This window comes from Leuciscus leuciscus (assembly GCF_965113295.1).
Source record: "Leuciscus leuciscus genome assembly, chromosome: 15".
NCBI lineage: Eukaryota > Metazoa > Chordata > Actinopteri > Cypriniformes > Leuciscidae > Leuciscus > Leuciscus leuciscus.
The window spans coordinates 12,087,815-12,114,588 of record NC_138739.1 but is presented as its reverse complement, the minus strand read 5'-3'; the positions used below and the strand labels follow the sequence as shown (position 1 = coordinate 12,114,588).

The 26,774-nt window shown below is 37.5% G+C and overlaps 1 long non-coding RNA gene across 1 annotated transcript in view; it reads right to left on the bottom strand.

The window, feature by feature from the left end:
* LOC309476343 overlaps positions 1-10,215 on the bottom strand; it is a 216,821-nt gene extending 206,606 nt beyond the window's left edge. Inside the window, exons 1-3 of the long non-coding RNA XR_014198027.1 lie at positions 9,982-10,215; positions 9,223-9,561; positions 8,000-8,143 (exon numbers count right to left, since the gene is read on the bottom strand). This is a non-coding gene — a long non-coding RNA (uncharacterized lncRNA). The remainder of the gene's footprint in view (positions 1-7,999; positions 8,144-9,222; positions 9,562-9,981) is intronic.
* Between the last annotated feature and the right edge of the window lie 16,559 nt (positions 10,216-26,774).

Sequence of the window (26,774 nt, the reverse complement as noted above, 5' to 3'; positions counted from 1 at the left end):
AAATTCATTGTTCCTGTGTTCTATTCATTTAAACTTGTTGATTTGATCTAACTATGTGTACGATCATCTGACCATGTGCTTCTATGAGGGTTTTCTAACAGCTGAAGAAGGGACAGGAAGACAGGGTGATAAAATATTTGCACCTGGGCACGAGAAAGGATCCGGCCAGGAGAATACAGGGGTCGTTTAGCAAATAAACATGGGGTCCCCTGCCCTCCCCTTAGGGGAAGCAGGAGGTAATCTAACAGAAGGCAATTTAGGTCATAAATGAAGGCCTTTTGGTGTCTCAGGGACAAAGAACAGGGTGATCTGCACCAGGGGGTAAAAAACCAGTCCAAACCAGCTCAAGATAAAGGATATCTTTCTGGAAATTTACAAGGAGCCGGGGAAGGAGGAGTTTTTGCCAAGAAACTGTATAAAATGTTTGTATTTTATGGAGTCTATAGGATTGTATCTTACAAGCCGGGTGGCTGCGGCTCTGTAACGCATCCTCAGAGAATAAAGCCTTTTCTCTTTATTACAATTTTGCCTTTTGAGTGTTCCTTAACCCTGAGATGCTGTATTTCCCAGAGAGATAAAAAATTGCTATTACACTATCATGTAAGCAAAGTAAACAGTGATTAAAAGGTGTTTGGTTTCCTTTCTTCACTCATTTCATTTCTTCGTTATTGTCACGTTTTGGGTTTGTTTATGTCTTGTTTCCATGTCTGCCATGTGATTCCCTGTTTGTCATGTGATCCTGCCATGTCTTGTCATTGGTTAATTGTCTGATCATTGTTCACAGGTGTCCCTTGTCTTGTCAGTCTGTGTATTTAAGCCCTCATGTTTGCCATGTGTCTTTGTCAAGTATTGTTTCCTGTAGTCTGCTGTTGAGCAAAGTTTCATGTTCATGCTTTGGTTTTTGTTTTCATGCCACGCCATGTTTTTGTTTCATGTTTTATTTTATTTACAATAAACTGCACTTGGGTTCTCATTTCTCAACTTGCCTCCAGTGGATCCTTTATTACAGTTATCTAATTGATGACTAGTCTATTCTTGGGCTATGGTTTAGACGTCTATTACATTTTTACTTGTTTTAGCCTAGACGTCTGGGCTGTGTTTGGACGGCTATTAGACGTCTTTGTTAGTCACTTTGGATAAAAGCATCTACCAAATGCATAACTGTAAATGTCATTTCATGTTAATGTCAATGTTAATTGGCATTTTAAGCTCCAGTAGGCCTCAACTTCCTTTAGATCTATGGCATTATTTTCAACAGAAGTAAACTGACCATAACATAATTTTGTTAGTTTAACTAAAATATCAGTCATTCAAGCATTTCATGTTTTCCATTTCACTCCTCACAGTTTTCTATGAATATAGGCTACATGTCTAAATCTTTCCAAAACAGTAGAGTATACAATGATAAAACAGATGCAAAAATCTTCCTAAATTCACAGGTATGTTGACAGAAATGTTGACTTTATACCTCTCCAAAACATGCTTCACTGAATAAATTCTATGCGATCTGACGTCATCAATCAGAAGAGCATAGCAGTCGCAGCAGCCACGCCCATCAGTGCAGTGATGACCAATCGGAGCACAGCTTCAACCATAGACTGTAAAAAAATATGGACGTAGTGTCCGTGACGTCACCCGTAGGTTTCTGAAGAGCATTTTTGAAGCCTAAAGTGGGCGGAGCCGGCCGTCGCCATCTTGGCCTTGCGTCACTCCCAGATAACAGAAAATAGGCAAACAGGCGGGGCGCGTGAGTGGAGCTGAGGAGCCTGGCTATCTGAAATCACCTAGCTCGACGTGATCGAGTTAGCTGATGATGTAAAGCCAATTAAACGTTCCTATTTTTGCCCTTCGAAACATTATAATAGTTAAAAGACATGGTTACAAGTGAGACTGTGTATTACTTAGAGAGTGTTTGTGTGTGACAGTGATTTATGTGCATACATGTCCGTCACTCTTTCATGGTCCGTCAGCGCGGCATTGCTCAAGTTCGTAGAGAGCTTATTCAGTCCATTTTAAATTCTGATTTTGGCCGTCTCTCAAATGGGTTAAATAGATAGATAAATTGCCTTTGAAGTGCAAGTAAATGCGCTAGAAAATCCGCGCTCATTCATGTGCATTTATTGCATGGACGGAGAAAGCGCCGACGCCTGCATGATTTCATCTGACGGTACATAAGCATATTATAATCCATCTGTTCCGTGAGAGCAGAACGAACGAGCATTTATTGACGTTTTAAATTTGAAAACCACAAAAAGCAACGAAATTGTCAGACATCCATTAGTGCAGGTTCACGGAGGAAAACAACTGAAATACAGCGCTGGTTGCTCTCTCGAACGATAACGACGGAATCCATAGACGTGGGCTTTGTACCCAAGTATTAAATTGTATGAAATAATCCCGAAAAAAAGCACAAACACTGCAGAGATGGCAAGTTCAGCAGCTAACATTTGCTGAGGTGAAGTGACGGCTAGTAACAGCAGACAAACGGCTAGCACTGACAGCGGCAATCCATCTGTCACTCAAGTGGCCACTGGCCACACCCTTAAATTTAAATATTAATCAACTAAACGGACGAGTTATAAAATAATTCACCCCCCTCACAGTTGTTATGAAGGGCAAAATTAGCTGTATAGACCAAAGCCACATAGAGATCCAGGCTGTAAACATATTTTTTTCTGCTGTAAAGTTGGTAATTTTAACATGAGGGAGATACAGATTTGACTCACTTCTGCAGCCAGGCCAAGCGGCCAGTCAATGAATTGCAGTTTAACTCACTTCCGTGTTGGTTTCAAGAGAGAGACGGGGAGGTTGCCGCTTGGCTTCAACAGAATCACAACGGGAGGCGTGGCCTTCTGAAGAATCAACTAAAACAGAATTGAGATTTTCAAGAAGTTGAATTTAGTCTCTGTCATGAACTCATTTTTTCTCCACAGGAAAAAAAGTAAAAATAGCTTAGAAAGACATGAGTAAATGATGACAGAAGCTCATTTATCTCAAACTACCAATCAGCAGATTAATTCAGTGAATAAATGCAACTAATAACAGTGCTGTGGTACCTGCACATGTGTGACAGAATTGAGTGACGTTGAGATGTGTGGTCTGGTTGCTGATGGGATTGTTCAGCACACAGCTGTAGGTGTTTTTATCCTGATATTTCACCTCCAGAGGTAGAGAGAGATGGATTTCTAGATCAGACCTACTGATGCTGGACAATAAACTCCCAGCCAACACATTTATGTGGGGCCCATATGGGTTACAAATGGGCGACAGGGGTACAGAGTGGGCATGGGCTCAAAATGGGCTTCTTATCTGGGGCCCATATGGGTTACAAATGGGCTACAGGGGTACAGAGCAGACATGGGCTCAAAATGGGCATCTTATCTGGGGCCCATATGGGTTACAAATGAGCTACAGAGGTACAGAGTGGACATGGGCTCAAAATGGGCATCTTATCTGGGGCCCTCTTGGGTCAACTGAGTAAGTCCAACATGGGCAAACCCAGTTGGGCTCCCTTTGTGGGGCCTAGGTGGTTCGCTAATGGGATATGAGTACATCCCAGCCGGCACATGACCGACCTTCAACGCTGAAATATGGTTGAAATAATGTCAGTTGTTGTTGAAAAAGATGAACAAAAACACTTCTAAATCAACGTTGACATTTTTACAAGATCTGTACGTTGAAACAACATACATCAGAAATATCTGACTTTTAACATTATTGTGATAATTAGCATTTCATGATTTTTTTTATCATAACAGCTCTTCAGTGTATATGTTAAAATATAAGTATCATTATTAACAATAATAGTTTTACCCTCAAGAGAGGGTAAAACTGTCTGCTTGCCTAACAGTTTACATTGCATTATTACATTTGTATTCATACACTGAGTGTCATGTCATTTGACTAATTAATTAAATAATAATACAGACTGCAAATAAAACTCAATACACCGCTATGTTAACTCGCGCAAAATATTGTTATTGGTTGTTTCACCGTTTTACTATGAGCATGATTGGTTAATCTGTCTGTCTTCCAGGAAACTGTCCAATGAGAGTGTGCGCAGCTCTAAGCGCCTATTTTAAGTTTGAAAATACGTCCGTTACTCTCGGTCGGTGAGCAGCTGCTGCTTGCGTTGATTACTCGGTCAGACCTGGAATAGTTTATATCTGCCTGTTGAATTCTTGCATTATGAGCGAATTTGAGTTGATATGTCAATGAAGAACAAAAGCTGGAATGTGAACAGAGGAAGGGGTCGTACGTGGTCTGTAAAAATACTGGCGATATCAGGTAAGAATACATTTTTCAGTCCTTAACAGTCAGTTAAATTAACGTTTAGGGACACGGGTAACAGTCTTACTGCAACCTCGATAACGTTAAATAAGTTATCTCTGTGTGTGTTTATGTACTGCTGCGAAGCACGTATTTCAATGTAAGTTAGTACCATCTGACATTGCTGTGTTTTGTTTTTGGTAACGTTGTGTGTTTAATGTCAGCTAAACGCATGAGAGGTACAAAAGCCTGGGAATGAGTAAAGTGATAAAACAGTAATTTATTCGTTAAAAGTATGTTTACATAACCTCTTCAAACACTGATAACGATATTGAAAATATATTTGTTTACATTTTTTTTTTTTTTTTTTTTTAGATCAAGCATTGGAATAATTTTTATCTGGGGAGAACACCCAACAGAAAGACCCATTCACCAACTAACGTTAACTTTTACGGTACGTTCACACGGGGTGTCAGCGTCAACGCTTGACGGAAGGCGTGGCTGAAGTTTGGCACTGACGCCATGGTCATAGCAGCGTCAGCCAATGAAATTAGACAGGAACTCAACAACAAGCTTCATTGTCATTCAATGGTCATAAAGGACCGGGTGATTGCCCACCGCAATAATTAGTTTCTCCTCCATTTAAAAATTTGTCCTCAGTTTGCTGCTCTTGAACAGGATGAACGTGATTGGCTGCCGCCTGGCTACTGTATTTGCATAGAGCGATCTGATTGGCTGACGCTTCCGTCGGCGGCGCTTCACTGGCGTTGCTCGCGGCAGAAGTTGAAAAATTCTCAACTTCTGCCGCGAGCAACGCCAGTGAAGCGCCGCCGACGGATCCACAATTCTTTTCGGCAACGCTTGACGTCACCCATTCAAAGTCAATGGGAAGCGTTGACGCTGACGCCCCGTGTGAACGTACCGTTACAGTAAGTTAATTTTACCCACTGTTCAAAAACCTACACTGGGATTAATACATAGTAGGCTATGAAGTATGATTTTCACCTTTAAAGTAAGACATTTAATGTTGCTGATAGAAAGTCTGAGTAACTTTTTGTCCTTTTGTCTTTCTTCTGCAGAAGTGGCTCACTGAAAGTGGATTCATGTCACCTTCATCAGTCCTTTCTTTAATCACTGGAAACCATTAAGGGAAAGACCATCATACGTGTCATAATAGGATAAATTCGACTGCAGGTAAAATTATTTGATGGTTTGATTTTGGTACCAAATGGCTTTTTTTGTGTGCTTCCCTTGCTATGATACACATTTCTGATGGGATTGCCATGCTTTGTGTATGTTTACATTTTTAATCGTGTAATAAGTAACAGTCTCAAAGATGACATTACTCAGTTCATATTGTGTGAATGTTATAATGGTAAACATTTTTACAATTTAAGATTGTTTAAAGGAATGGTAAAAAAAAAAAAAAGATACTGCTTTTTAAGGACTTTTCATTGAATAATTTCTTTACCCTCTTCAGATTCGCCAAGGACCAGCTGATTACTGGCAATTTGGTGGAGGATTATTCTTTAGCTGCTACATTGCACTACGGATTCATTGGCCTTTTGTGTTATTTTTTTTATTTTACTTTATTTATTAAATTACTTTTAATCAGTAATTTATGGTTATGATTTGGAATTAAAACAGTGTAATGTTTCTCCACAAATATTATCAGAAATATAAAATATATGGGTGGTGGTGGCGCAATGGATAAGACACATGCCTTTGGTGTGAGAGACCTGGGTTCGAATCCACTGTGAGACACCAATGTGTCCCTGAGCAAGACACTTAACCCCTAGTTGCTCCAGAGGCGTGCGACCTCTGACATATATAGCAATTGTAAGTCGCTTCGGATAAAAGCGTCAGCTAAATGAATAAATGTAAATGTAAATGTAAATATACGGAGCCCCCAGGGGGCAGGCAAAAATTGTTGAAACAATATAAACCTGCATTGAAAGATATGTCAAAGAGCAACAGACCACAACCCTCTCAGCTCAACACCAAAATTTGTTGATTTCTTCATCTGTTTTAAGGATGAAATCATGACCGACCTTATCATTATAGTAACCGTAACTGACACATGGGATTATTAAATTTTTTACAACTCCACATTGGGGCTCTGAAGAATTGGCTTGTGTAAATTTACATCTGAATACATAAAATGTTTTAGAATGGATAGTGTTGTATACTTGTTTTCTATCCGACTCTAATTGAACTGTAAAGTTAAAATCTTGTATATGACTTAATTTGTATTGAGTTTTCTTGCTTTTATGTATACAGGATAGTACAGGCAGTGGGCAAGAAGTGAAGAGGAAGTGATGGCATCAGGAGCAGCACAACCAAAAGCTTGTGACCCCATGGAAGTTGTCTGAGTGCGTGGAAGAACAAGTGTAAGTGCAGAAGCCGATCTTATGATGTAGTGGAGGGAGTGTATATGAAGAAGATATAAAGGAGCCAACTTGTTTAGTTTTTAAAATTTAACTAAGAGCCAGTGCAAATGTTGTAAACCAGGAGAAATATGTTCTGTAACAACATTAGAGCGAGCAGACTTTGTAAAGTTGCTACTACTTACATGTCAAGTGATAAGCAATATTTGAGTTGGATGAATGATGGGCAAATGTTTGATTTTCTAACTTGTCCTGGGAACCCTCAGTACTGCACACCCACTTCAGATCTGGCAGTTTCTATTAATGAGCTAATGTGGTGAATCAGGTGTATTAGATGAGGGAAACATACAAAGTCTGCAGCTGAAAACTTAGGCAGCTGACTCATTGCCTCGCTGCCCTATCAGGCAACGACTTAGCAGGCAGCGTTTACACACTAAGGTGCCTCACAAAACTGATTTAGTTTAGTTTATTTATTTGAGCAGTAATTTCTAGAAATGACTTCAAAAGTGGAAAAGTTGGTCAAAATTTCCATTTTGTGCCTCCAATATGTGCAGTGCAGGGGGTGTTCCAGGACAGGTTTGCAAACCCCTTATCTAGATACACTTGATGTGGGGCACCAAAAGGCTAACCTGACACATCTGTTTGAACTGTGAAAAGGAATTAAAAAGTAGCATAATGGCTGACTGATTTATTTTCTCTTTTCAAAGGGCCGTTGGGAGAGCGACAACAGAGGAGTGAGAAGCTGCAATGTTATTGTTTTGTTTGTGAAATAGTTAATTTTTCAGATATGCATATATAACGTGTGTTTGTGTGTGTGTGTATATATATATATATATATATATATATATATATATATATATATATATAATCTCTTTAACTTTTTTCTTTTCTTGTTTTGTGATACTTGTACTTGCTTAATAAAGTAACTTTAAAAGTGAACTACTGGTTTTTGTCCATTGAATACCTTTAACATTTTAGTATAGTTTAGTGGATTACATATAATGTTTGTATTTAGGGGTTTACTGTAAAATAAGGTAACCCAAAAAGACAAATATGGTAGCCCATATATATACCCGTTGTGGCCCATAAGAGCCCTAGATATGACCTATCTGGGTCCCATCATCAACCCATGTGGGCAAACTCCTGTAGGCCCTAAATGGGAGCTACCTAGGTTACCCATATGGGCCCGATATGGAGCCCATCAAGAGCCCATCATCAACCCATCTGGGCTAACACATGTGGGGCCACCACGGAAACCGCGGCCAAAATTATCTGGGTTCCCAATTGGGTAGCCCAGGTGGGCCCCGGATATCAGCCCATTTGCAGCCCGTTTGGGGCCCCACATGGGTGTGTTGGCTGGGTGTTTCCTTTGTACCAGGAGAGTGTCGCATGACCCAGATTCACAGATGAACACACCAATGAACACGATGATAATGGTGAAAAACATCGTGAAGAGCCACTGCTGATGACAGGAGCAATCAGATAAGCTGAAATAAAGAGAATTAAAAATATGTAGGGAATAACTAACAACAAATAATAAATGATTAAAAGGAAAGGACTGGTTCTACTGTTACCCCACATATTAGGTAATGTTTCTCAATAATTGTGACACTTCTTTAAATCCTGAAAACTACCGGATTTTTCTAAAACTTAAATGCTAAAATGACTAAAACTGGATCTTTACATAAAGTACATGTGAGCATCTGTGCATGTAAAATACACCTATTTCAACTTAAAAACTTAAGTTCAGTTGCTGCCTTAAATCTTTGAATATAATTAAATTGTATGTTTGTTTTTTTTGTGTTTTTTTTTCAGCATAAATAATATTAAAGTTAATTAAAAACGTTATAAAAGCTTCAAATCAGTTAAACCAATTGCTTCACAAAATGATTCACCGTTTCGAAGCACTCGGAGCGCCTGAGCCCTGCTGGTTTTTTACAAACCCATTGCAAATGTTTTATTGAAAGTATAATCTATCAAATGCAATTAACATCTAATATTAAAGTGTCTGTATTATATGTGCTCTTTTATTATTTTTCAGGGCTTGTTTGGTTTGTTTTATGGATGGCGTAGGTACAATAAAAAGGCCAATAGACAGTTAACTAGGTTACTGTTATTTCTTTTACTTAAACAAATTCCTCATTAAAACGTCTGTCATTTTTTTAAACTGATCAGAGGTCAGGTAAAAACTATACACTTGTTCAATGGTTGGCCGCTGGAGAGCGATCTCATTTATGCATCAGTGACATTGGTGAAACATTGGAATTTCGAAACGTTTCGAGACAGTTATGCCGTAACAGAGCCACATTTACAGAAATCACACGACTTTCACAGTAATCAAAAGGATTTGGCTAAAATATGGACAAACCCATCAGTTGGGTTAAATGTTTTAGTTAAATTTTAACCGTACACTTGTGTTTGTCCATATTTTACCCAAGTTTGGTTGAAACAATCCAACATTTTCACTGTGAATAAGTACTACAGCATCATAGTTATGCCACTTCTAAGAAGCTGATTTAGTAATAAATAGTAGACAGAAGAAGCAAACCTGTAATTGTGGACTCACCATAGACAGCAACAGTAAATATGTATGTGTTGTCTTTCTTGCTTTTAATGGTCATTTCATAGAGTCCAGAGTCTGAGGTTCTGGTGTTTGTGATGGTCAGAGATCCAGTTTGATTGTCCAGCTTTAGTCTGTTTCTGAATCTCCCATCAGGAACACCATCATGTGTGAGGGAGATTTTAGCCCTTTTATTGATTTCAGCTATAACACTCTCTGGACGTTCAAATGTCCATGATAACAGATAATTTTCCTGTAGCTGAGAATCATTATACTGTAGGGTGATAGTATCTCCCTCCGTCACTGATACTGACACCGTTTTCACTGCATCTGAATTACCAAACACTGCAGAACAGAGGGAGTTCATCATCAGTACATTTAAGCAGGTACATTTAAGTAAGAATAACTATCTTTAGATTTGGCTCTGGCATATGTATAATTCAGCAACCCATGAAATACTGATGACCATTGGGTGAACTGGAGCCAGCAACGTATTGATGCTCTCGCTTTGTCTTGTTTAAATCAGATTTAGGCTCTCCCCAGTTTGAAATTCAGAAGGAACATAAGCTTTATTTATATTGCAGATACTTTGTACTGTCAGATGGAATCAGCTGAGTGACGTTTAGAACATTAAGACTTCCAAATTCATAATTTAATATGTCAATAAGATAATAGAAAAATAATGCACTGAATGTGGGATAAAACACAGACTATATACAGATTTATAATATATTTATAAAAACTATAGAAATGGTTAGAACTTACCAATCAGATGCCAAAAGCACAAAGAGCAAAAAACAAGTGAGCAAAACATTTTCTTCAGCAGTTCAGAAAAGGGGAAATGTTTAAAAGTCTTGTAGAGAGTCTACTGATGTGAAAACTGATTCAGTCGGTGCCAGTAGAGGGTTGTACTTCAGATCTTATCCTCTTTTTTCTTGCCTCATGTGCCTCAGCATGTCATCACATTAATGATACTGTATTGATTTTTGGCTTCTTCCACTCGTTTGCACTAAAATAATTTTGTAGCAATCTTCATCATCATTTTGAGTGTCAATGAAAAACTATCTGAAAGAAAATCAGCTTATTTCTAAAGAAAAACAGCATGGAAGGACACCACAAGCCATACTGTATATGTTCCACTGACATGTGAAGCACGGGAGTAAATCAATTAAACTGAAGAAATACACCATCTGAAGTTGCCCATATGAGAATATTTCTAAACAGAAACTTTTTAACAGGGTTTTTCAAAGAGAAATTATGTAAGATTCCCCCTAACCACTGTGTTGAATGATTTGTAACTGTTATTTCTTTAGCATTTTTAAGACCGCTTCTTTTTGCTTCCTCATTTTCAGTATAATGACAGAGTATTGTTAAGAGTTACTTCTGATGACAGGAACAGGCAGATATAAATCTGATCTTTGTGATTATTTCAGTTCATTACTGAATTAATTTGCATGACAAGTAAATGGGAAAATGAGAGCTTATGATTAAAAACAAAATACATTTAGTGGGGTTTTGGTTATGCAATTTCATAAACCAGTTATATGCCTACTGAATATGAGTGTCACGGGTTGTGAGTGCAGGCAGACGAAGACAATAAGGCTGAAGGCTCCAATGTAAGAGTTTAATTATAGATAAACTTCCAAAGGTACAGACAGGCAGGGTATACACTCAAAACACAAGTTTACAACGGCCATCTGGTGGTCAAAAGTTCAAACCGATGAATATTTTGTATCATCTGTGTCCCTCACATCTGATTCTGCAAGTGATTCTTCATGAATATTTTATATTATTTTAATTTAATTTAAAAGAACAAAATAAATTGTCTAGTTGACTAAGTTATTCATTATGTATTAAAGGTCCCGTTCTACGTGATCCCATGTTTCAAACTTTAGTTAGTGTGTAATGTTGTTGTTAGAGTATAAATAATATCTGTAAAATTATAAAGCTCAAAGTTCAATGCCAAGCGAGATATTTTATTTAACAGAAGTTGACTACAAAAAACGGCTCGATTGGACTACATCCCTCTACATCCTGCTTTAATGATGTCACTAGAACCGTAACCTCCGCCCACAGGAACACAGGCGTATTGATGGCGAAATGTCAACAGACGTGGTTGATGTTTATCTATAATCGGATACCGCAAAAGTTTAATTCGAAGTTGTTAGTTTGCTCTGTCCATTTCACCACGGACTGTTTTTCTAACCTGGGATAATATCAAGCAGGCTTCTCTCAGCGTTTCATACTGACGAAGGGGACTATTTCAACTATATTCCAGCAAGCGGTAATTAAGTACAAGTAGTGATTTAATATGGAAGTAGCGATCAACTTCACATCGTTTCTCTTAGTAGGATGAAAATAATCTAACTTAAACTGTGATTAATATACAGAAAGCGATCAAAGAACAATCCCTTTCCAATCGTCCAAGCTGTCAATCACACAGCGAGAGTTTATATGGACACTTGCCAACACTCGTTATGAAATCAATGACGCTGTTACACTGCACAACGAAGCTCTTACTGTATTCATATGCCTCATGTTTGCATTGGTGAAATCATTAGTGAGTGCAGAAACTGCGTTGCAATGATAAGATCTTTTTTCACGCGATCAACAGGCTGTCATCTGCTCAATGCTCGTCACTGCAATTTTTTATGTGACTGAAAGAGATCTAAATACTTAAAAAACTTCTCACGATTCGTTAATCCCGATAGCTGTAATAGTAAAAACGTATAATAGCTGTAATAGTAAAAGTTTTCCAGATAGTTCCACATGTAATACCAGATATTTCATATGCAAGCATTTCAGCCAATCACAGCAGAGGGCGTTTACACTGAAGTCTCTCAGCAGACACGCCCCTTCAAACAGAGTGTTCAAACCAGAGAATGAAATCAGGCTAGGAAATATGCCTTTTATTTCTAAATTATAACAATTTTTGATCTAAAAAACATACTAACATTATAAGGGCACCCCTGGAAACATGATAAAATAATAAAAATAATCCATGGAATGGGACCTTTAAAATAAAATTAGAAAAATAAAATGAAGCAAATAAATGTTTCGCTGCTAGTGCCTTCTGCTGGTGATGCCGATCGATGTCTCTGCCTTTTCTTGATTTCGAAGAAAAAAATGTAGGCTGGTACTTTTTGAAGGTAGCATAATTATGTGTCGTGATATTTTCTCTTTTTTAATTTACGTTTCGCACAACCGCTAACCTGATGCTGCCTATCCATTTTGAATTGAATAGTAGCCTGGTGGGCTCCATTCTGACTGGGGAGAGGGGGCAAATCCACTGTGACTTGACCCAATCGCAATTCTTTATATGCATATATTTTATATGGCAAAAGCTGTATGTGACCATAGGATGTGACCCAAAGGTGATGTTCATAACAGGTTTTTTCTTGGCTCAAAATGAGGCGGAGGTGGTAAAATCCTAATAATGTAGTTTAATAAGATAACTAAATGTGTATTTTTTTGTAGATCATCATATACCCTAATGTGTTTCCCACATTATTTTTGTGGGTGGAGCTTGGTACCTCTAGGGGGGTCTGGGGGCATGCCCCCCCGGAAGAAAATTTTGTACATTTTAAAGATAAATTCATTAATCTGGTGCACTTTGAGTCACCCGAATCCACTATTAAAAATAAATAATCCACCTGCAAACCGCCCGATGATATTCTTTGATTTAGATATCTGCATCTGATCATCACATTACAATTATTCAAATTCTCAGTGTTAAGCATGATAATATGGTAATATCACACTGAAGTAGGCTGATTTAAAATGAACATTTATTTAAAATAAAAGTTCTTCTTTTGGCAAAATTACATTTCCTTAATAGCCTAAACAGAGGCTTTACTCCCTTCAAGCTTAAATTGTCAATGTTTCATCACATCACTGTTTGAAAACACTAATTTTTTGTACCTTTATAAAGGCATTTTCCCCCTAATTTTATTAAATGTATGCTCCATCTTTCATTTCAAATTCTTATATTTGATCAATATATTCAATTAAAACAATAAGACACTAGACTGTTACCAATCAAATTAAATAATTTACATTGAAAAATGATAACTGTATTAAATGAGATTATTTTTAATATTTTTGAATATACAAATAAGGAATGTTGAAAAGAATGATAGGCTACTTTGTGAAACAAAACCGCTAGTAGGAGGCGGCGGCGACCGTCTTAATGAGCGAGTCATTGAGTCATTCATTCAAACGATTCGTTCAAACGGCTGATTTATTCAGACTGAGGCAGTTTATGAATGGGTAATTGAATCTTTGACTCAACCGATTCGTTCAAAACGCTGAATCATTCAGTAATGCAACAAGTGTTGCTGTGAGATGCGCTATGGTTCTGCTGTGATCTTTGTTTGGAACTATTTTCGCTGCTGAAACAGAACAAAAACATCATTGCGTCTAAAATGTAAGTGAGTACATTTTTGAGTAGGCTACATCAAGTAAACTTAATGTAAGTTAATTTTAACTATTTGTTTATTGAACTGTTATGAAACCAGTCACGGTTTCAATCTTGATGGCATTCAGGAAAACAGCTGGTCGTGTGTAGCCTAGGCTATTGTTTCTTAACTAAAATGTTATAACTTCAAATGTCATAAAATGTCATAACCTCAACAGCGCACATTAGGCCTATATTAGGCTATTATCAACTATAGGCTATCAATCGCCACTTACATCAAATGAAATAAAACAGAATCATCCTCACGTTTTCGGTGATTGCCTGTTTTTTTTTATTTTTATATTAAAGGTCCCGTTCTTCGTGATCCCATGTTTCAAACTTTAGTTAGTGTGTAATGCTGTTAGAGCATAAATAATATCTGTAAAATTATAAAGCTCAAAGTTCAATGCCAAGCGAGATATTTTATTTAACAGAAGTTGCCTACAGTGAACGGCTCATTTGGACTACATCCCTCTACTTCCTTCTTTAATGACGTCATTAAAACCGTTTTTTGACTAACCTCCGCCCACAGGAATGCTCCCTCAACTCTACCGAAATTCGTTTATGTACTTGCGCACTTCTTATAACTTACTGTGTTTACTCAGCTCTTACGGTGATTTTCTGAAGTAAAACTGACGCTTCATCTTTTGTGTGATGTACAATAAACTTTATTAACCCTCTGATGGTCTTTATTTATGTCTACACTTGAGGTTTTTGGGGTCTCTAGAGACCCCAGACAATAACATTTAATTTTGTAACAAGATAATAGTTTTTTTTTTTTTTTTACAAATGTAATTTTATTCTGTTTGTTAATGTTTTTACTCAACATTTGTGCAGTTTTTGGAGAATTTATGATATTTTTTAAATTTCTATAAATAAATAAATAAATAAATATTTAAATAGCCTTTTTACAAAAAAACAGCATTTGATGTAAAATTCACTTTATAAAAGACCCAGATTTCTAACTTTCATTCATGGGGATAACATGGATAATTTTTAATGGTTTAATGTAACATTTTTGCCCATTTTTTGGAAAATGCAGTTTTAAAATAAAAAATAATCATTTTAACCACTATATGGCTACACTCTCAGAAAAAAAGGTACACGGTGGTACAAATAATGTTCCTCAAAGAACAGTTTTGTACCTTTTCAATAATAGTACCTTTAATGGTACAGGAAAGACCACTGATGATACTGTTTGGTACCTGTTAAGGTACAATTGAAATGAAGGTACATAATTGTTCTCACATCAAGGGTACAGTTATGGACCAAATTACTATTTCATTCATGATTGGTTGCTGTGTTGAGTATTTTGCATAGCAACAAGACACTGATTGGTCGAAATCGCTTCAGCCATGGAAATTTCCGAACTGACAGCGGGAAGCAGCAGGCTAACATTACACGGCTGCAGTGCGGTCGAGATTATTTTATCAAACTTGAAGAAGACGAAATTTAAAGGTGAGTTCTGATAATTTATGTATATATTTAGTTCACAAGTCTAAAATATAAATGTTTCAGCCACTTAACGTTATTTTAGCGAGTTGCTTTGCTCCAAATGCTTTTTAGCCATTTGACTTGTAAGTTATAACGTTACACTTTTTAATTTTTTTAATGCAATTATTGACTATAATTAAGTCATCACGTGTACAATATATGGCGTTTCTTCTCCATTATCCACCATAACGTTAACTGTTAAATGTTAACTTTGCTATTAGGCGACATGAAACTGATTGCCCAAGGTTGCTGCAGCCGTTACTGCATTTTCAAATAGACCGGAGAGCGGGAACTTCGCGAAGCAGATTACGAGCACGGAGCACCACTACAAGCCATGGCTTCGCCCTCATCAGAAGTACTTTAGTGGCTGGACTCGAATTATAAGACGAAGAGAAGAGGAAATTCAAAGGTGGGTTTTATGTTTATGTTTAACCAAATAAAATGTATAAAACGTTACAGCTACTCAACATGATAATAGCGAGTGTAACGTTAAATAGCTTAGTTGTACGAATCCAGTCAGTGATAGCCGTCTGCATATGTTTTAAAGCAATTGAGTTTCTGTGTCGTAAGTTCACATTTAAAACATTATTGTTGTAAATGAATGCTCAACTAGAGGTGCCATGCTGGTGTAGCCTACTTTACATTAGTCCACAATACTGTATGCGGTTTTGGAACAACGTGATTGAGCGCCAACGAACAGTGCGCAGATAAAATAGTTGATCACTCGTTCTGTTTTTGAATGCGATTAACGTTACCTGATTCTGTCCTAAGTAATATAAAGTTACATGTCATATACTCAGCTAATGTGTCTTTGATTTTTAGATCATGATGGGGTAAACTGCATGGTAAACTGTCAGTGCTGGTCATCTGAAAGTCTTCCTGCGTCCTCTGTGAGGCAAGTATCAGTACAATGTGTTATTTGAGTTTCTTAATCTTTATGATATTCTTTTTTCTGATGAGGTTGAATATTTCTAAGACAAAATGTTTGCCATAATGACAGAGTGATGTCAATCTTGATAAAGCACAGTAACTGCACTTCAAATGAACTGAAAGATTTCTGTCACTTAACTGAAAGTATATTCACCTAAAACTCTGACACTCACAAAGTATGGTAACGTTAGCATACCGGTACCAAATGTCAATATGAAATGTAATGTGTAAAATGGCAATGTATTTCTGTATTTATATTTACATTTTCTATATGATATGTGCAACATCTGGAGCAAAAAAATATTCAAAATCAATAATATAATAATTTGCATTACTACACTAGCTTTAACATAAAATTAAAACATACATTGCATTTTTTTTTAAGTTCAAAAATAAAAAATGAAATGTATTACAGAAATTAGATGTTTAAAATGTTCAAGCAAATATTATAGCAAAACTATAATTTAGGTTATTTTTCCTAGTTGCTTTTACACTCAAAGTTAAGGCACTTGATGCAAAGATCATCTTGGAATCCTTTTTTTAAATCCAGATTGAATTTTGCCACGTTCATCGCAGGTATTTAATAAAAATGCAATCATAAGTGTCTTAACTGTGAGTGTAAATGCAATTAAGGAAAATAGCATTTCAATTATCATTTTACTACAATTTTACGTTGAACATGTTAAAGGGTTAATTAGTTCACCCAAAAATGAAAATTCTTTAATCAATTACGAGCTTTCTGACCCCCCATAGACAGCTAAGCAACTACCACTTTGATGCTTTAAAAAGTTCCTAAAGTGATTGTAAAACTAATCCATATGAATTGAGTGTTTTAGTCTAAAATTTGTGCTGTATGATGAACAGGTTGAATTTAGGCTTTTATTCATCAATTCACATCAGATAATACGGTAAAAGGAAGCTCTAGCATGTTCCCTTGACATGCGAAAACAAATGAGATTCATTCTCGTGTGTTGCGCAGCACGTTTGAGAAAGAGGTTTGTTCTCATGTGTCAAGCATGTTCAGTTGAGCTTCTGAAATCTGTTCATCATATAAAGCGATCATGTCTTCAGAAAATTTGAACTACGGTAAACTGCTCGATTCAAATGGATTGGTCTTACGATCTCTTTATGAACTTTTTGAAGCATCAAAGTTTTAGTTGCATGGACTGTCAATGGGGGGACAGAAAGCTCTCAGATTCCATTAAAAAGATCTTCATTTGTGTTCCAAAGATGAACGAAAGTCTTACAGGTTTGGAACAACATGAGAGTGAATAATTAATGACAGAGTTTTTTTAATTTTTGGTGAATTGTGCCTTTAAACATCTCTAATCATTTTTGTAATATGTTTAAATTACCGGTATATGTTAAAACAAGTGTAGGAGATGGCTAATTTAATTATATTATTGAATTTGAATTGTCACTTTGCCCCAAACATTGCACATATGGTATGGAAAATGTAAATTGAAATAAGAACATTGCCATTTTATATATTACATTGCCATTTTGCATATTACATTTCAAAATGTCTTTTGATACCTGAATGCTACCATAATAAAGAGATCGTAAAATAATTTGAATTGAGCAGTTTAGTCCAAGTTTTTCTGTAGAGATACAATCATTTTATGTGATGAACAGATTTAATTTAGGCTTTTATTCACATAAAAATATACATCAATTCACACATCAGTTGCAGTAAACGGAAGCTCAATCATGTTTGCTAGACGTGCGAAAACCGATGATGTTCATTCTCATGTGTTTTGCAGCACGCTTGAGCTTCCGCAAGAACCATTGAGGTTTGTTCTCGCTTGTCAAAGCAAGTGCGGTCGAGCTTCTGTTTGTTCAATGTTTAAATGTGAATAAAATCCTAAATTTAATCTGTTTATTATACTAAGCGGTAGTCTCTTCAGACATTTTTTACCAAACTTCTCAATTCAAATGGATTAGTTTAACATTTTACTTTTCTGGGTATTTTATATGAAGCTTTAAGTGAATCATTTAAAACTTTGTGGGAAATGTAAAAATGCAGAAAGTTTTTTTGTGTGTGAAAATTGTTTTCTTATCTGCATTTCAGTTATTCCAGAAAATGGACCGAATGCATGCTGTGGTTGATTTAAGGTGTTTCCAGGATTCCTTAAAGGTATAGTTCAGCATTTTTTTTTTAATTCTGTCATTAATTATACACCCTCATGTCATTCCGAACCTGTAAGACCATCGTTTATCTTCGGAACACAAATGAAGATATTTTTGATGAACTCCAAGAGCTTTCTGTTCCTCCATTGGTAGCCTACGCAACTAAAACATTCAAGCCCCAGAAAGGTATTAAAGACACCATTAAACTAATCCAAGTGACTCCAGTGGTTTAACCTCAATTTTATGAAGCGATGTAAGCTTTGTTTTGCCAAAAAAAAAAAAAAGAAGCATAATTTACCTCTATATTTACAAAATAATATTATCTAAAGCACATTCATGGAACAACACCCGGTCTTGAGTCAACACAATTCGCATGTGTCGTAGTGCTCCCCCTACTAAATAAAGTGGTAAATTGTGTTTTTTTGCTAAAACAAAGCACCTGCATCGCTTCATAAAATTGAGGTTAAACCACTGGAGTCACATGGATTACTTCAATGATGTCTTTCCTATCGTTCTGGGCCTTGAATGTGTTAGTTGCATTGCTCCCAATGGAAGGACAGAAAGCTCTCAGAATTTCATTAAAAATATCTTCATTTGTGTTCCGAAGATGAACAAAGGTCTTATAGGTGTGAAATGACATGACGGTGAGTAATTAACAAAATAATTGTCAGGTTGAGGTTTTTGAGGTTGTTAATTTGAGGTTGGCTAAGCTGAAATCCGTTATAGAAGCACATTATTACATGGATGCCAAACGAGATGTTGAAGGATGTGTAGTTCACCCAAAAAATGAAAAAGTCAATGGGGCCCCATTGACTTCCATAGTATGAAAAATATTCTATGGAAGTTAATGGGGCCCCATCAACTGTTTAATTTTCGATTCTCAAAATATCTTTTTTGTTCAAGTAAACAGATTCGGAACAACTTGAGTGCGAGTAAATGACAGAATTTTCAGTTCTAAGTGAACTATCCCTTTAAGTCTAGAAGTGAAATTTGAGCTTGTCATTGGGAGTATAAATTTAATAAATTTACATCTGTCTTTACTAATATTGATTCTTCATTATGTTCAGGAAGAACCGGCTATCTCAACTCACTGTGCAGATCTTGGGAATGTCTTGACTGGACGTGTCTTCAGTGAGAGGAGAATCTTAAGCAGTGTAAAAATGGAGGGATCTGAAATTGCCGAGCAGTTCGGTTGGATGATGGTGTTTTAAAAAGTTAAATAAATGCAAGGGTATTGTGTGAAAAGTGGGGGAAAAAAAACAAGTCTAGCTTTGTTGTAGATAAGAAAATATATTTTATGTACTGTAACATTTTTGCATTTTAAATTCTTTCCAATCTTTTTAAAGAAGTGATATTCTGTTAATTTTGCTAAGTCTTTATTGTATTGTGAAATCTTTGATGTATTTACACAAAGATATACTTTACTGTAAGTTGGAATGAAAGTATTCAAATGTTCATATGAATTTGATATGTATTTACAGAAATGATTAAATTGATGCCTTTTTGATTCAGTTGTTGAATGTGCTTGTTATTCAATAGAAAAATAGCCTTTAATAGTTCTCGTAGGAACAAATTTGACACAGTTAAGGTACAAAGGGGCTTGTCACTGGGGTGGTACCTTAAAAGATCGAATTTGTACCTTTGATAAAAGGTACAATGTTGTACCAACAAGTTTTTAAAAACAAAAGGTACATTTTGGTTTGCCCATGGTACAAATCATGTCCTTTAAGGTACAAACTGGAATGGAACAAATTTGTTCCTCTATATTAAGGTACAATTTTGTACCAGTAAAAGGTACCGCCCCAGTGACAAGGGTTTGTACCTTCTTTGGTACAAAATTGTACCTTTTTTTCTGAGAGTGTATAGAGCTCCAGTATATGCTATTTGCTATTAGACTACCTGAAAGATATCTTTTCACAAGTTGGATTCATATCTAAATATTATAAAATCACAATTATAACAAAAATAAAATATTTTTGTCAAAGTTTAGCATTTTTTTGTACCAAAAAAACCCAGTTTTTCAATAATGTTACATTATGATTAGAACCAAACCTGAACAAAATGTTACAAAGAGAAATGTTGGAGTCTTAAGATTTTATCATTTATTTCAATCATTTATTTTTTTATCTAATTCTAGACACACACACAATTGTGTGTGTGTGTGTGTGTGTGTGTGTGTGTGTGTGTGTGTGTGTGTGTCTGAGAGATAAAGAGAGAGAGAGAGTGTGTGAGTACACATTGTCGATGTGCCAGTGTCACCACACCACTTTATATTTGTAGTGGTGCTGCATTTTGGATGATTTTATTTGACAAATTATAGCCTTACAAATGTTCCTGTGTGTGTGTATGCGTGTATGTGTGTGTGTGTGTTTACATTTTCAATGTGTCAGTGTCACCAATTTATTTTTGTGGTGGTACTGCATTTTGGATAATTTTATTTGACAAATTATAGCCTTACAAATGTTCCTGTGTGTGTGTGTGTGTGTGTGTGTGTGTGTGTGTGTGTGTGTGTGTGTGTGTGTGTGTGTGTGTGTGTGAGAGAGAGAGAGAGTGTGTGAGTACACATTGTCGGTGTCAGTGTCACCACTTTATATTTGTGTTGGTTCTGCATTTTGGATGATTTTATTTGACAAATTATAGCCTTACAAATGTGTGTGTGTGTGTGTGTGTGTGTGTGTGTGTGTGTGTGTGTGTGTGTGTGTGTGTGTGTGTGTGTGTGTGTGTGTGTGTGTGTGTGTACATTTTCAATGTGTCAGTGTCACCAATTTATTTTTGTGGTGGTACTGCATTTTGGATGATTTTATTTTACAAATGATAAGGGAACAGTTTTTATAGTCTCAAAAATGTATTCCTCTATATGTGTGTGTGTGTGTGCGTGTGTGTGTGTGTGTGTGTGTGTGTGTGTGTGTGTGTGTACACGCGTGTTGTGAGCAATATAATTTAGCATTGTGGATGTTTTTTGCATTGGTGGAAGTGTGCCACTTAATTTGTGCCATTTCTGTCGATGTGTTCTGCGTTGTTTCTGATTTTGATGATGAATTTTGTCTATTTTGATTGCGGGGTCTCTGGAGACCCCGAAGACCACGAGTGTCACAATTTTTGTCACGCTAACATAAAAACAGATATCATTCCAATTACATTTTTTTTTTTTGTAGATCTAGAAAGTGTTGAGAGCCGTAGAAGGTTTCATACCATTTGGACAAAGGGGTCCCAAAAGACCCCATAAACCATCAGAGGGTTAAACTCATCAGTAGCCTATATGTTTGATCATCATTCAGACAGCAGACTTATAGGTTATTAATAAATAATGGATACATACAAGCAGATGACAAATACGTTATAATAACCGTAATTAAACTACTAAACCATACCTGTTTCATCTCTATACAGCACTCTGACTCTGTAGGCATTATTGTCCGACTCGAAATGAACACGTTACTGAGAGTTTCTGATATTATCATCATTCCGTGAGATGAATTTTTCCTGACAGACTGAGCGCGAGCTCATGAAGCTCCGCCCCCTGCGTCGTCCAGCAGCAGCTTATTTGCATTTAAAGGGCACACACTAAAACAGCACGTTTTTCTGTGACCCAAAAAATGACAATTTAAACATGCTGTAAAAAATGATCTGTTGGGTATTTTGAGCTGAAACTTCACATACACACTCTGGGGACATCAGAGACTTATTTTACATCTTGTGAAAAGGGGCATAATACGGGACCTTTAAAAATTGTTTTAATCAGGGCATTTGTCCGGTTGGGCAAGTAGGCCTACAATTCTCTCTCACTTTTTCCCTTCAAAAAAATAAAAATAAACAAAATGCGGGGGACAGAATCACCTGTTTCTAAAAGTGAGGGGAACATGTCCCCCCCGGTTGCTACGCCCCTGGTAGGCCAAACACTCGCTGCAGACACACTCCGAATAATGATACAACGGGCTTTTGATGAATATTTATTTGTTCCCTCATTCGTCATTGTAGGTGTATGCCTATTGCATTGCACTGTTTCGCCCCCCACAATAATAATTACAGAGCTTTCTTCATAAAACTATACGCATTTAAATATGATCTCACTAATGAGATATTATTGGGAGATTGTAATGAAGGTGGACTGGTTCTTAGGTAGATTTGGTCATCGCCATGGTTTGTCGGTAAGGACACGTAGACAGGAACCTCATTTAAATTACTTTAATGTCCAAGTTCAATGGTTACATTGGAATGGTCATTAGTAGCCTATATTGTGTGTGTGTGTGTGTGTGTGTGTGTGTGTGTGTGTGTGTGTGTGTGTGTGTGTGTGTGTGTGTGTGTGTGTGTGTGTGTGTGTGTGTGTGTGTGTGTGTGTGTGTGTGCGTGTGTGCGTGTGTGTGTGTCAAGTGAGTGAAATTATATATTGTTTGCATTTTATGCAAGTAATGTGCTATACTGTTTGAAAATCTTATATTTACTTACATTCACTGAAAAAAATGAGTCGTTGGATCAAAGTTAAAAAATTACTTCAACTTGTTACAAGTAATCGGTTTACTTTATCTCAACTTAAAAAAAATCATTTACTCAAATCACATTTCCATAGTCAACTTAAAGTAAAAATACTCTTTCAACCAAAGAGATTTGTTTAATTAGCATTAAATTATAAATTATTATTTGGATTAACTTAATTTTTAACATTTTTATATATTAAATATCAAAATGAATACAAAATCAAATTACAAACAAGAAATATCACCTAATTTTTGTCTGAAAAAATAAGCCTTTTACACTCTGGAATCAACATTTAACTGTTTATTTAGTGCAATCTTCCAACAAACTCACAGAAACCAGAATTTCCACTTGTTAAAACATGTGATGAAGAATTCATTTGATTTACAAAAGTCAATACTGAAACCGTTTTAGTGCATGACTTAAAATAATAATAATAATACATTCAAAAATAAAACCGTCAACAATGTAATTTTTTACAACAACAACAAAAAAACATCCATCAATGTATACATCAATTCCATTTGCTATAGTAAAATTGCCACTTGACATTTCAGATTATCTTGCATTAAATTTAGGAATGTAACAGAAAACATTGAAAAGCGCTTAAAGGGATACTCCACTTTTTTCGGAAATATGCTCATTTTACAACTCCCCCAGAGTTAAACAGTTGAGTTTTACCGTTTTAGAATCCATTCAGCCGAACTCCGGGTCTGACGGTACCACTTTTAGCATAGCTTAGCACAGATCATTGATTCTGATGAGTCCAGTAGCATTTCTTTCAAAATGACCAAAGAGTTTCAATATTTTTCCTATTTAAAACTTGACTCTTCTGTAGTTAAACCGTGTACTAAGATCGACGGAAAATGAAAAGTTGCGATTTTCTAAGCCTATATGACTAGGAACTACTCTCATTCCGGCGTAATAATCAAGGAACTGTGCGGCTGTACCATGGGTGCAGCAGGCGTAATGATATGACGCAGCGCCTGAAAATAGGTCTAATGCTGCGTTCACACCGGACGCGAATAGCGCGTCAAATTCGCGCCTGCCGCGTCTAGTTTGACGCTTGACCACTTTGTGTTAATTCGCGTGTCTAATGCTGCGTTCACACCGGACGCGAATAGCGCGTCAAATTCGCGCCTGCCGCGTCTAGTTTGACGCTTGACCACATGTGTACATTCGCGTGTCAAGAGCGAGATTGACGCGCGTAAAAACAAAAGTTTGAAGCGACATTTACGCGCGTCAGAGGCGAAAGTTTCGAAACCCGTTGGCGGCCATCTTTTTTAGATGTTTATCGAGCATTAGCATTAGCATTAATCGAGAGAGTCACCGCTCGTATATGCTCTGGAGAGCAGAAACAGCTGCGTAGGGGACATCGTCGCTGTACTCGGGTCCACCAGACTCTCCGGAGGGTTTCAGGAGTTTCACAATTTGGTCCAGGACCTAGGTTTGGTGGACCTAACGGTGAGGACGCTGACGAGGACAGCGTAGGCCGTATAAGGCCTCGGCCTCGAGTGGTCGCTGCCTGACGAGCCCGCGCTGTACAGCCCGGCGCGAGGTTCACCCTCGCCCGCACCCACCTAATCTGTCATTTATTTTTGTTTTGATAATAAATGGAGCCAGCCTCCAAAAGTGAAACCTGTGATTTTTGTTTTAGTTTGTATACACTAAATTGTATTTGTTGTCTTCACATTAGATTAATAATGTTTCATATAGATATGGAATAAATTGCATTCAATACAAAATGAGTATCTCTCATATATTGAAATCGAGTTTTTATGTGAAAGATTTGCTTTGTTGTGCATTTTAGTCATATTACAAAATAATGTATTGAGGCCAAACATAAAATAACATTATAAACTGTCACTTCACCACGTGACAGCAGCAAGCAGCTGAAGCAGGCTCCTGATTGGTTAACGCGGCGCGAATTGACGCAGAAGTTCAGATTTTTCAACTCGGGCGGCAGACGCGAATTCGCGTCAAACACGAGAATGCACAAAAACCACTACATAAAACATTCGCGCGTAACGCGCTTAACGCACCAGACGCTCAATTCGCGCCATTCGCGCGAACTTGACGCGCGAATGAGGCGTATTCGCGTCTACCGCGCCGCGCTCTACGCCTCATTCGCGCCGCAGGAATTTTTTACGCGCGTAACGCGTCTTTGCATTGACTTAACATTGAAATCACTCGCGCCTGACGCGCAATTCGCGTCCGGTGTGAACGCACCATTACGCGCGTAAAAACAAAAGTTTGAAGCGAAATTTACGCGCGTCAGAGGTGAAAGTTTTGGCGGCCATCTTTTTTAGATGTTTATCGAGCATTAGCGTTAGCATTAATCGAGAGAGTCACCGCTCGTATATGCTCTGGAGAGCAGAAACAGCTGCGTAGGGGACATCGTCGCTGTACTCGGATCCACCAGACCCTCCGGAGGGTTTCAGGAGTTTCACAATTTGCTCCAGGAGCTAGGTTTGGTGGACCTAACGGTGAGGACGCTGACGAGGACAGCGTAGGCCGTATAAGGCCTCGGCCTCGAGTGGTCGCTGCCTGTCGAGCCCGCGCTCTACAGCCCGGCGCGAGGTTCACCCTCGCCCGCACCCACCTAATCTGTCATTTATTTTTGTTTTGATAATAAATGGAGCCAGCCTCCAAAAGTGAAACCTGTCCTGTGATTTTTGTTTTTATACACTAAATTGTGTTTGTTGTCTTTACATTAGAATAATAATGTTTCATATAATCTAGAATAGATATGGAATAAATAGCATTCAATACAAAATGAGTATCTCTCATATATTGAAATCGAGTTTTTATGTGAAAGATTTGCTTTGTTGTGCATTTTAGTCATATTACAAAATAATTTATTGAGGCCAAACATAAAATAACATTATAAACTGTCACTTCACCACGTGACAGCAGCAAGCAGGCTCCTGATTGGTTAACGCGGCGCGAATTCACGCAGAAGTTCAGATTTTTCAACTCGGGCGGCAGACGCGAATTCGCATCAAACCCGTGAATGCACAAATAGCACTAATAAAATCATTCGCGCGTAACGCGCTTAACGCGCCAGACGCTCAATTCGCGCTATTCGCGCGAACTTGACGCGCGAATGAGGCGTATTCGCGTCTACCGCGCCGCGCTCTACGCCTCATTCGCGCCGCAGGAATTTTTTACGCGCGTAACGCGTCTTTGCATTGACTTAACATTGAAATCACTCGCGCCTGACGCGCTATTCGCGTCCGGTGTGAACGCACCATAATAGGTTAGACAAACTTAGTCCCGGTCACGTTGGAAGAAGTTACCGAGCTGGGGACTATTTTCAGGCGCTGCATTTTGAATTACAGGGGCGTAAAACTGCTGGGGCGTAAAACTGCCTGGGGCGTAGATCTACCGGGCTCCAGGTCTGCAGCCTCCCCCTACTCTAAAATTGTAATTTGATTTAAAGCAATTAGTTTAAATTACACCCATTTTTTTTTTACTTCAAGACAACTAAACTCAATTACATTAGACCAACGACAAGCCAGAAAAGTGAATGTATTGAGTCAGATCAAGTATAAAAAGTTCTTTAAACTAATGACAAGCCATATGCACTTTTTAGAGTGTTTGTTGGCTATATAAATAACAACTGCACCAAATTGCTATTGCTCAGTTGGACCTCAGAATAAAACCAGGCTGTTTATTTCAAGCTATTATAACAATCAACATAACAGTAGAAGAATGCACTGCTGCTGCACCAGAAAACTGCTGCATCATGCTGACCCAAGCGTCTCGACAGGATTAGGCAGGTGCAATGCAGGGTTTGTTCACCGTGAGCATTGTCGAAGAACGGCGTATCAGTACAGCTATAGATTCGAATTGGACTTTGGCTGAGAGACTGCCCCAAATCTGCGGGAAATCTGTTGCAATTTACAAAAATTACATCTCCTCCGAATATTGCGGGGTTTTCTTAATTCTGGAGTCCTGGAGGGACTGTGAAGTGAAACTGAGCTTCATGCTCTCTGCGCCGTCGGACACTCGTCGTCAACCTTTTTGACAGAATGGTGGATATTTCACACAACATCCATCCACTAATTTTCAC